Below are 7,673 nucleotides of genomic sequence, written 5' to 3' on the forward strand. Positions count from 1 at the left end.
TCCAATCTTTTTAACACTTGGGGGTTTTTCTGGAAGAGGCGCCAGCAGCTATGCTGCAAATTTGGTGCCTCTACCTCAAAAAACAGCCCCCAGACACCCCCAGATAAATTCCCCAAGGACTATAATGGTCCCCACAGAGTATAATGGAGCACACAAATTTTGGGATTCCTGAAAAATCCCAACTACTATACCAGTACCGGAATTTGGGGATATTGGGAATAACAATATTTTTCAGGTCCAATGTACCCAAATCTGAAAAGCACAATTTTTTGTGTGTACACCCCTCACTATCTCCACAACAGGTTGTTGATGCAAAAGGGCTGATGGTGAAAAATTAATTAAACTGTCAAGAGGCAAAGAGAGATAATAGCTCAACCAAGAGTAACGTTTCTGGAGAACATAATTATTAATTGAATTATCGGAAATAATAGTGGGTAAGGATGGATGTGCAGTCCTCATTGTGATTGCTGGATGGTGGGGAATCAAGTCACTGGAGTGTTTTTGAACAGGTGTGCGAAATTACGCCGAGACTTCTTATTGTGCATTGGGGGACTCAGATATACGTTCAGTGCTGAAAACAAGCTGAATGGGAAGGCTCAGGATCCTGGCAAAATGTGTCATCCATATTCAATGCAAGCTTATGGTAGTTTCATACCAAATCCTGCCATGTGTTCACCTTGGATTTTCACAAGTACACAAACAGTATATAAATAGCTCTTTTTGTAGCAGGTACTCATTTGCATATTAAGCGACACACCCCTAATGTAGCCAATCCTCCAAGAGCTTACAGTAGCTCCTGTAAGAAGAGCTCTGTAAGCTCTTGGAGGATTCACAAGTACACAAACAGTACATAAATATAGCACATGGAAATACCAAGATTCCTTGAGATCTCCAGAGCATCTGCAGAGCTGTGAACATTTTAGAAATCTCTCTCTGTGTGCATAAAGTGCTGACAAGTCACAGCCAACTCATGGTGACCCTGCAGGGTTTTCAAGGCAAGAGTCCAAAAAAGATGGTTTCCCAGTGTTTTCCTCTGCATAATGATCCTGGTATTCCTTGGTGGTCTCCCATCTAAATATTAACCACGACCAATCCTGCTTAGCTTCCAGGATCTGATGAGACTGAGCTAGCCTGGGCCATCCAGGCTTGAGTAAAAATCATTATAAAAAGGTAAAGGTCTCCCTTGCTCGAAAGCCAGTCGAATCCGACTCTAGGGTTGTGGTGCTCAGCTCCGTTTCAAAGCCGAAGAGCCAGCGCTGTCCGAAGACCTTTCCGTGGTCATGTGGCCGGCATGACTAAACACCAAGGCGCACGGAACACTGTTACCTTCCCACCAAAGTGGTACCTATTTATCTACTTGCAATTTCTTGCTTTTGAACTGCTAGGTTGGCAGGAGCTGGAACTGGAGACAGGAGCTCACTCTGTCATGCGGCACCCTGGGTCTCGAACTGCTGAAAAATCATTATACCCCTTCCATAAAACTGTCTACTTCCAGTTCATACAAAGGTGTTTCCACATAGTCACTATCATAAAAGTAAAGGTTTCCCTTGTTCAAGGCCAGTCAATTACAACTCTAGGGGGCGGTGCTCATCTCCATTTCCAAGTCCAAAGACATTTCCATGGTCATGTGGTAAGAGTCCAGTAGCACCCTTAAAGACTAACGAAATTTGTGGCAGGGTAGGAGCTTTCGTGAGCCATTTAAACCGAACAGCTCAGCTGCTTTTCATGGAGAGCAGAAAGCAGGGTTTTAAATGGCCTGGATCCATTCAAACTCTTGCTTTCTGCTCTTCACAAACCACCATGAACCGCATCGGAATTCATGGAAGTTCGTGGTGGTTCTTCGGTTTGCGAACCGGCGGAAATTCGTGATGATCTTTCGTTTGTGAGCCAGTTTGTGCTCATCCCTAGTTGGGGTGCATGACCAGTGCCATGTTCTGTGGTGGTCTGGCACACTCATATAGCTCCCTCAAATGCACCCTACCCTGTCTATTCTGAAACGACAACTCTGAGACCATGCTGAATTCTGAAGCTCCATTAAAGCTGATAGGACTTCTCTTAACATAGAAACATGGTTTTGAATGTGTTTGGGAGAATGGAAGAGTCTTCTTGAATCATATCAATTGCTTGGGAAAATAGATGAGAAGGCCCTAAGCCAATGGGTTGGATCCTATGAAAGAACAGCCTGAGAAGAGGCAGGTCCTCCACCCAGTAGTTGCCTTGAAGAACTGACAGCGAAAGTCAGGGGACCCTCATGTCACATAGCACAGGGGGACTGCAGAGAGAGAAAGGTATGAATCATGCATAACAGGCCCCTTCTTCAAGAGGGATTTCTTCTAAATTCCCCCTCCATACTCCAGCCCTCAGCGTCATATGGCTTTTTCTCCATAGGGATTCCTGACCATCAGCATCCCCTTTTGGAGAGTCACAAGGAATTGTGGGGCGAAGAGGAAAGTGGGAAAGATTTGCATCCACAAATTCCATGCAGTGGTAGTTCATAGGATCCAACTAGGTTTGCCAATCCAAGTGGGGCCTGGAGATCTCCTCCTATTACAATTGATCTCCAGACCAATGTTCCCTCTAAGCTGTGGAGTCTTGTGAGCCAAAATTCTACTTGGTGAGCTCCTGGCATTAAAGTTGTGAGCGAGCGATTTGGCTGCTGCATAAATTAATTTGCACTGGAGCCATCCTTCCTGGGCTAAGACAAAAATGTGTGAGCCGGAGGCTAAAAAACTGTGAGCTAGCTCACACTAACTCAGCTTAGGGGGAAGACTGCTCCGGACAACAGAGATCAGTTCCCCCAGAGGAAACAGCTGCGTTGGAGGGTAGACTGTATGGCATTGTACCCTGCTGAGGCCCTTCCCCTCCCCAAACCCAAACTTCCCGGGCTCCAGCCTCAAAACCTCCAGGTATTTCTCCATCCAGAGCTCGCAACCCTAGATCCAACCCGTGTTTCTGTTGTGAACAAAATCTGTTACCAGTATCATTTATCATTTGACCACAAGGTCAGTTCTGTCTACCAGTGAAACAGCCACATGAGGCACTGTAGCAACCAGACCACTGTCCTCAGCATGCCTCCTTCTGCCCTCCCACTGAGAACTGACTATCTAGGCAGCTGTTGAAGACTCAGGGGTCATTTCCTGCAGGAGCGCACAGGAGCGGAGCTCCGGCAGTAAAGAGCCCAGGGGGCGGGCACATGCAATAAGCCCCACCCCCTGCTCCCAGCAGCCCTCAGTCAGAGCGAGCTCCCGGCCCGTGTCCCAGCTCCCGCACACCCAGCAGTTCGAAAGCCCTTAAAGGCAATTAGATAAATGGGTACCCACTCTTAGAATGGGGGGGCACCCTACCTTACCTCCAATAAAACTGGAGTGCAGCAGCAGTGGCTGAGTGGCTGGACGGTGGTGCGAACGGCGAACGGCGATCCGGCAGGGGGGGGGAAAGAACATGGCGGCGAGCCGGCAGGAGACAGCGGACAACTCGGACGGCGATTGGCCTGGATGATGTGGCAGCGTGGTGTCATGACCAACGTTCCCTCTAAGCTGTGGAGTTTTGTGAGCAAAACTTCTACTTTGTGAGCTACTGCCATTAAAGTTGTGAGTGAGCGATTTGGCTACAGCATAAATTAGTTTGCTCTGGAGCCCTCCTTCCTGAGCCAAGACAAAAAGGTGTGAGCTAGGGGCTAAAAAACTGTGAGCTAGCTCACACTAACTCAGCTTAGAGGGAACACTGGACGTGACACAGTCGGAGCCTGCGAGGACGGAGACCAACGGTTACGGCATCGCGTGGCCGCACGCCGTGAAGACCACCCCAAGGAGCCGATGTGAAGGAGAAAGACCTCCGCCGAAGACGCCGCCGCCTGGACACAGTAAGAAGAACCCGCCACGGAAGAACAATAGAAGAAGATCATTGCTGCGTAGGTGCCTGGTAAGGCATTCACCCTCCTCCTGTATTGTGGCCCTAGTCAGGCAATTAAAGGTCTATGTAAACCGCTCCAAGCCTTCGGGAAGGAGCGGTATAGAAGTCTAATATGTAATGTAATGTAATGCCTCCTTCTGCCCTCCCACTGAGAACTGACTATCTAGGCAGCTGTTGAAGACCTCCTCTATGGTTATCCTCTGTGGTTAATTGGGGGGAAACCATCTCTCAAAGGTCCCCTCACAGTTTCAGGCCTCCTTTTCAGGCAGTTAAAAAGAGAAGGTCTGGAATATTAGAAAATGATCCTACGGAAGCACCTTGTTTGTATCAATATTTTTTCTGTTAGTTTGGTTGGGCAGACAGTGGCTGAGGAAGGGGCAAAGACAGTGAAGGGGAAGCCGTCACAGAAGGCGCATGCAGAAGCCATCAGCAAGACAGTTCAGAACAATGAAACAATAAAAGCACACTTTTTGTGGGTGCTGTTCACAAGTAACGGTCAAATCACTATTTGAACAAAGAAATGTTAGGATGAGAAGAGGGTTTTGTGGTTGGTTTTTTTTTTTTTTTAAAGAAAAGGCCACACCTTGTGCATAGCGACTGAAAATATATTCTTGATCAGCAGCTCATTTGTGCAACACAACTCCGTGAGAAAAACATTCACCCATCAACTGGAAAATTGCTCTTTATATGAAACTCATCCAGCGGTGCATGCAGTTGTGGGGGGGGGGAGGCAGACTCATTATTTCACAGGTGTTTTCCTCCACTCGATAAGTGACAGCAGCTACAGTCTCTCTCTTCATTGAACATTCCCCTCAGGGGTTTTGTGAGGCTAAAATGGAGAAGTGGAGAATCATATATGCCACTGTGTGCTCCCTGGTCAACTCCTTCCCTTGTTGTAAAGGTAAAGGTTCCCTTGCTTGAAAGCCAGTCGAGTCCGACTCTAGGGTTGCGGTGCTCATCTCCGTTTCAAAGGCGAAGAGCCAGCGCTGTCCGAAGACGTTTCCGTGGTCATGTGGCCGGCATGACTAGATGCCAAGGCGCACGGAACGCTGTTACCTTCCCACCGAAGTGGTACCTATTTATCTACTTGCAATTTCTTGCTTTCGAACTGCTAGGTTGGCAGGAGCTGGAACTAGAGACGGGAGCTCACTCCGTCATGCGGCACACTCGGGTCTCGAACTGCTGAACTACTGACCTTCCACAGCCTGCAGTTCAGCGTCTTAACCACTTGAGCCACCGCAGTTGTGCCCCCCACCAATTATTCAGAGGTACACCACCTCTGACAGGCTCCATCATGCGTCCTACCAACATACTGACCTATCTCCTTTTAAACCCATCTAAACTGTCGCCATTGCTATGGGGCTGTGGCTTAGTGGAAGAGTCTCTGCTTTGTGTGCAGAAGGCCCCAGGTTCAATCCCCGGCATCTCCATACCTGAGAGCCTGGAGAGCGCACCTGACAGTCTGAGTAGACAATACTGACAACAGCTGAACTGTTGACCTTAGGAGATAGGCTGGATCAACTGGAGGCAGAGAATAAGCTCAACTTTTGACTGTGCCAGGCAATGTTCCCTCTAAGCCAATGTTCCCTCTAAGCTGTGGAGTCTTGTGAGCAAAAATTCCACTTTGTGAGCTACTGACATTAAATTTGTGAGCGAGCCATTTGGCTCCTACATAAATTGGTTTGCTCTGGAGCCACCCTTCCTGAGCTCAGACAAAAATGTGTGAGCTGGAGGCCAAAAAACTGTGAGCTAGCTCACACTCACTCAGCTTAGAGGGAACACTGCTTAAGCTGTGGAGTCTTGTGAGCAAAAATTCTACTTTGTGAGCTACTGGCATTAAAGTTGTGAGCAAGTAATTTGGCTACTGCATAAATCAGTTTGCTCTGGAGCCCTCCTTCCTGAGCGAAGACAAAAATGTGTGAGCTGGAGGCTAAAAAACTGTGAGCTAGCTCACACTAACTCAGCTTAGAGGGAACACTGGTTGCAGGTACTGTTAAATGGGTTTTTTAAAAGCTCTTGGGAAATAATGGATAAGAAATGGGAGAAGACTGTGGCTTGGAGGTAGATCAGCTGCATTGCATGCAGAAGGCCCCAGGTTCGATCCCTGGCATCTCCAGCTAAAAGGACCAGGTAATGTGAAAGACCTCTGCCTGAGACCCTGGAAAGCAGCTGCCTGTCTGAGTAGACAATACTGACTTGATGGACCAACGGTCTCATTCAGTTTATTTATTTATTTATTTATTTATTTAAACTTATATCCCGCCCTCCCCGGAGGCTCAGGGCGGCTAACAGGGGCATACGCCCAATAATAACAATAAAACCAATATAAAATACACAGAAATACAAAAAGAGTTAAATAATTAACTAAATTCATAAAACAGTTCGGTGCTCCCCTACTCAATTCCAAATTTTACAATCAAGATGGTGCTCTCAGTCGTGTGGCTATACAGCAACAGCAGTGCATTTCCCCCCCTGTCGTGTTGTGCCCTAAGCATGTCCCGCTCCCTCCGATGGAACCCGCACCAGAGGTGGCAGTGTGTAGAGAGTATAGGGCGTTGATGGAACATTGGTGGTGGCGACTCCTATTCGAAAGCCTGGTGGAAGAGCTCCGTCTTACAGGCCCTGCGGAATTGTACAAGGTCCCACAGGGCCCGGATCTCCCCTGGGAGCTCATTCCACCAGATAGGAGCTGCCACCGAAAACACCCTAGCCCTGGTCATCACCAATTTGATGGACTTGGGGCCTGGACCATCCAGGAGGTTTTGATCCCCCAACCGTAGTGCCCTTGGGGGAACATGTGGGGAAAGGTAGACTGGTCCCTGGCTATATAGGGCTTTAAAGGTAAGAACCAGCACTTTGAAGCGAATCCAGAACGCTATTGGCAACCAGTGCAGCGCTTTCAGCACAGGCTGGATGTGATCTCGTCTAGGAAGACCCATCAATAGCCTGGCTGCAGCATTCTGCACTAGTTGCAGCTTCCAAACTTGAGACAGAGGCAGCCCCATGTAGAGAGCGTTACAGTAGTCTAGCCTCGAGGTGACCGTCGTGTGGATCACTGTGGCCAGGTCATCACAGTCGAGGAAGGGGACCAACTGCTGCGCCAGCTGAAGATGGTAAAAGGCTGACTTGGCAGTGGCTGCTACCTGGGCCTCCATTGTTAACGAAGAGTCCAGGAGCACACCCAAAATTCTAACCTCAGACGCCGGCACCAATGGCGCTCTGTCGAAGGTCGGGAGAGGGAGCCCCAACCCCGGACCAATCCGACTCAGGCCCAGGACCTCCATTTTTGCCGGGTTTAATTTCAGCCGGCTCAGTCTGACCCAACCAGCCATGGCCTGCAATGCCCGATGAAGGTCATCTGGAGTGGAGTCCGACCGGCCGCCCAGCATCAGATATAGCTGGGTGTCATCTGCATACTGATGACACCCAAGCCCACAACTCTGGGCAATCTGGGCAAGGGGGTGCATGTAGATGTTAAACAACATCGAGGACAGCACTGCCCCCTGAGGTACCCCACATTCGAGGGGCCACCTCCGGGACCACTGATCCCCTATCGCCACCCTTTGTCCCCGACCCTGGAGAAAAGAGGCTAGCCATTGGAGGGCAAGCCCCTGAATCCCCACGTCGGCGAGGCGGTGGGTCAGCAACTGGTGGTCGACCGTATCAAATGTGGCCGACAGATCTAGCAACAACAGTGTCGCCACACCACCTCAATCCAGATGCCTACGGAGGTCATCAGTCAGAGCGACCAGTACAGTCTC

At 49.1% G+C, this 7,673-nt stretch overlaps 1 non-coding gene across 1 annotated transcript; it reads left to right on the top strand.

The window, feature by feature from the left end:
- The first annotated feature begins 5,270 nt into the window (after positions 1 to 5,270).
- On the top strand, positions 5,271 to 5,342 carry TRNAT-UGU. Its single transcript has one exon. It is a non-coding gene; the product is annotated as a tRNA-Thr (tRNA).
- Positions 5,343 to 7,673: the final 2,331 nt, after the last annotated feature.

This window comes from Gekko japonicus, unplaced genomic scaffold (assembly GCF_001447785.1).
Source record: "Gekko japonicus isolate JY-2015 unplaced genomic scaffold, Gekko_japonicus_V1.1 scaffold5010, whole genome shotgun sequence".
Taxonomy (NCBI): Eukaryota; Metazoa; Chordata; class Lepidosauria; order Squamata; family Gekkonidae; genus Gekko; species Gekko japonicus.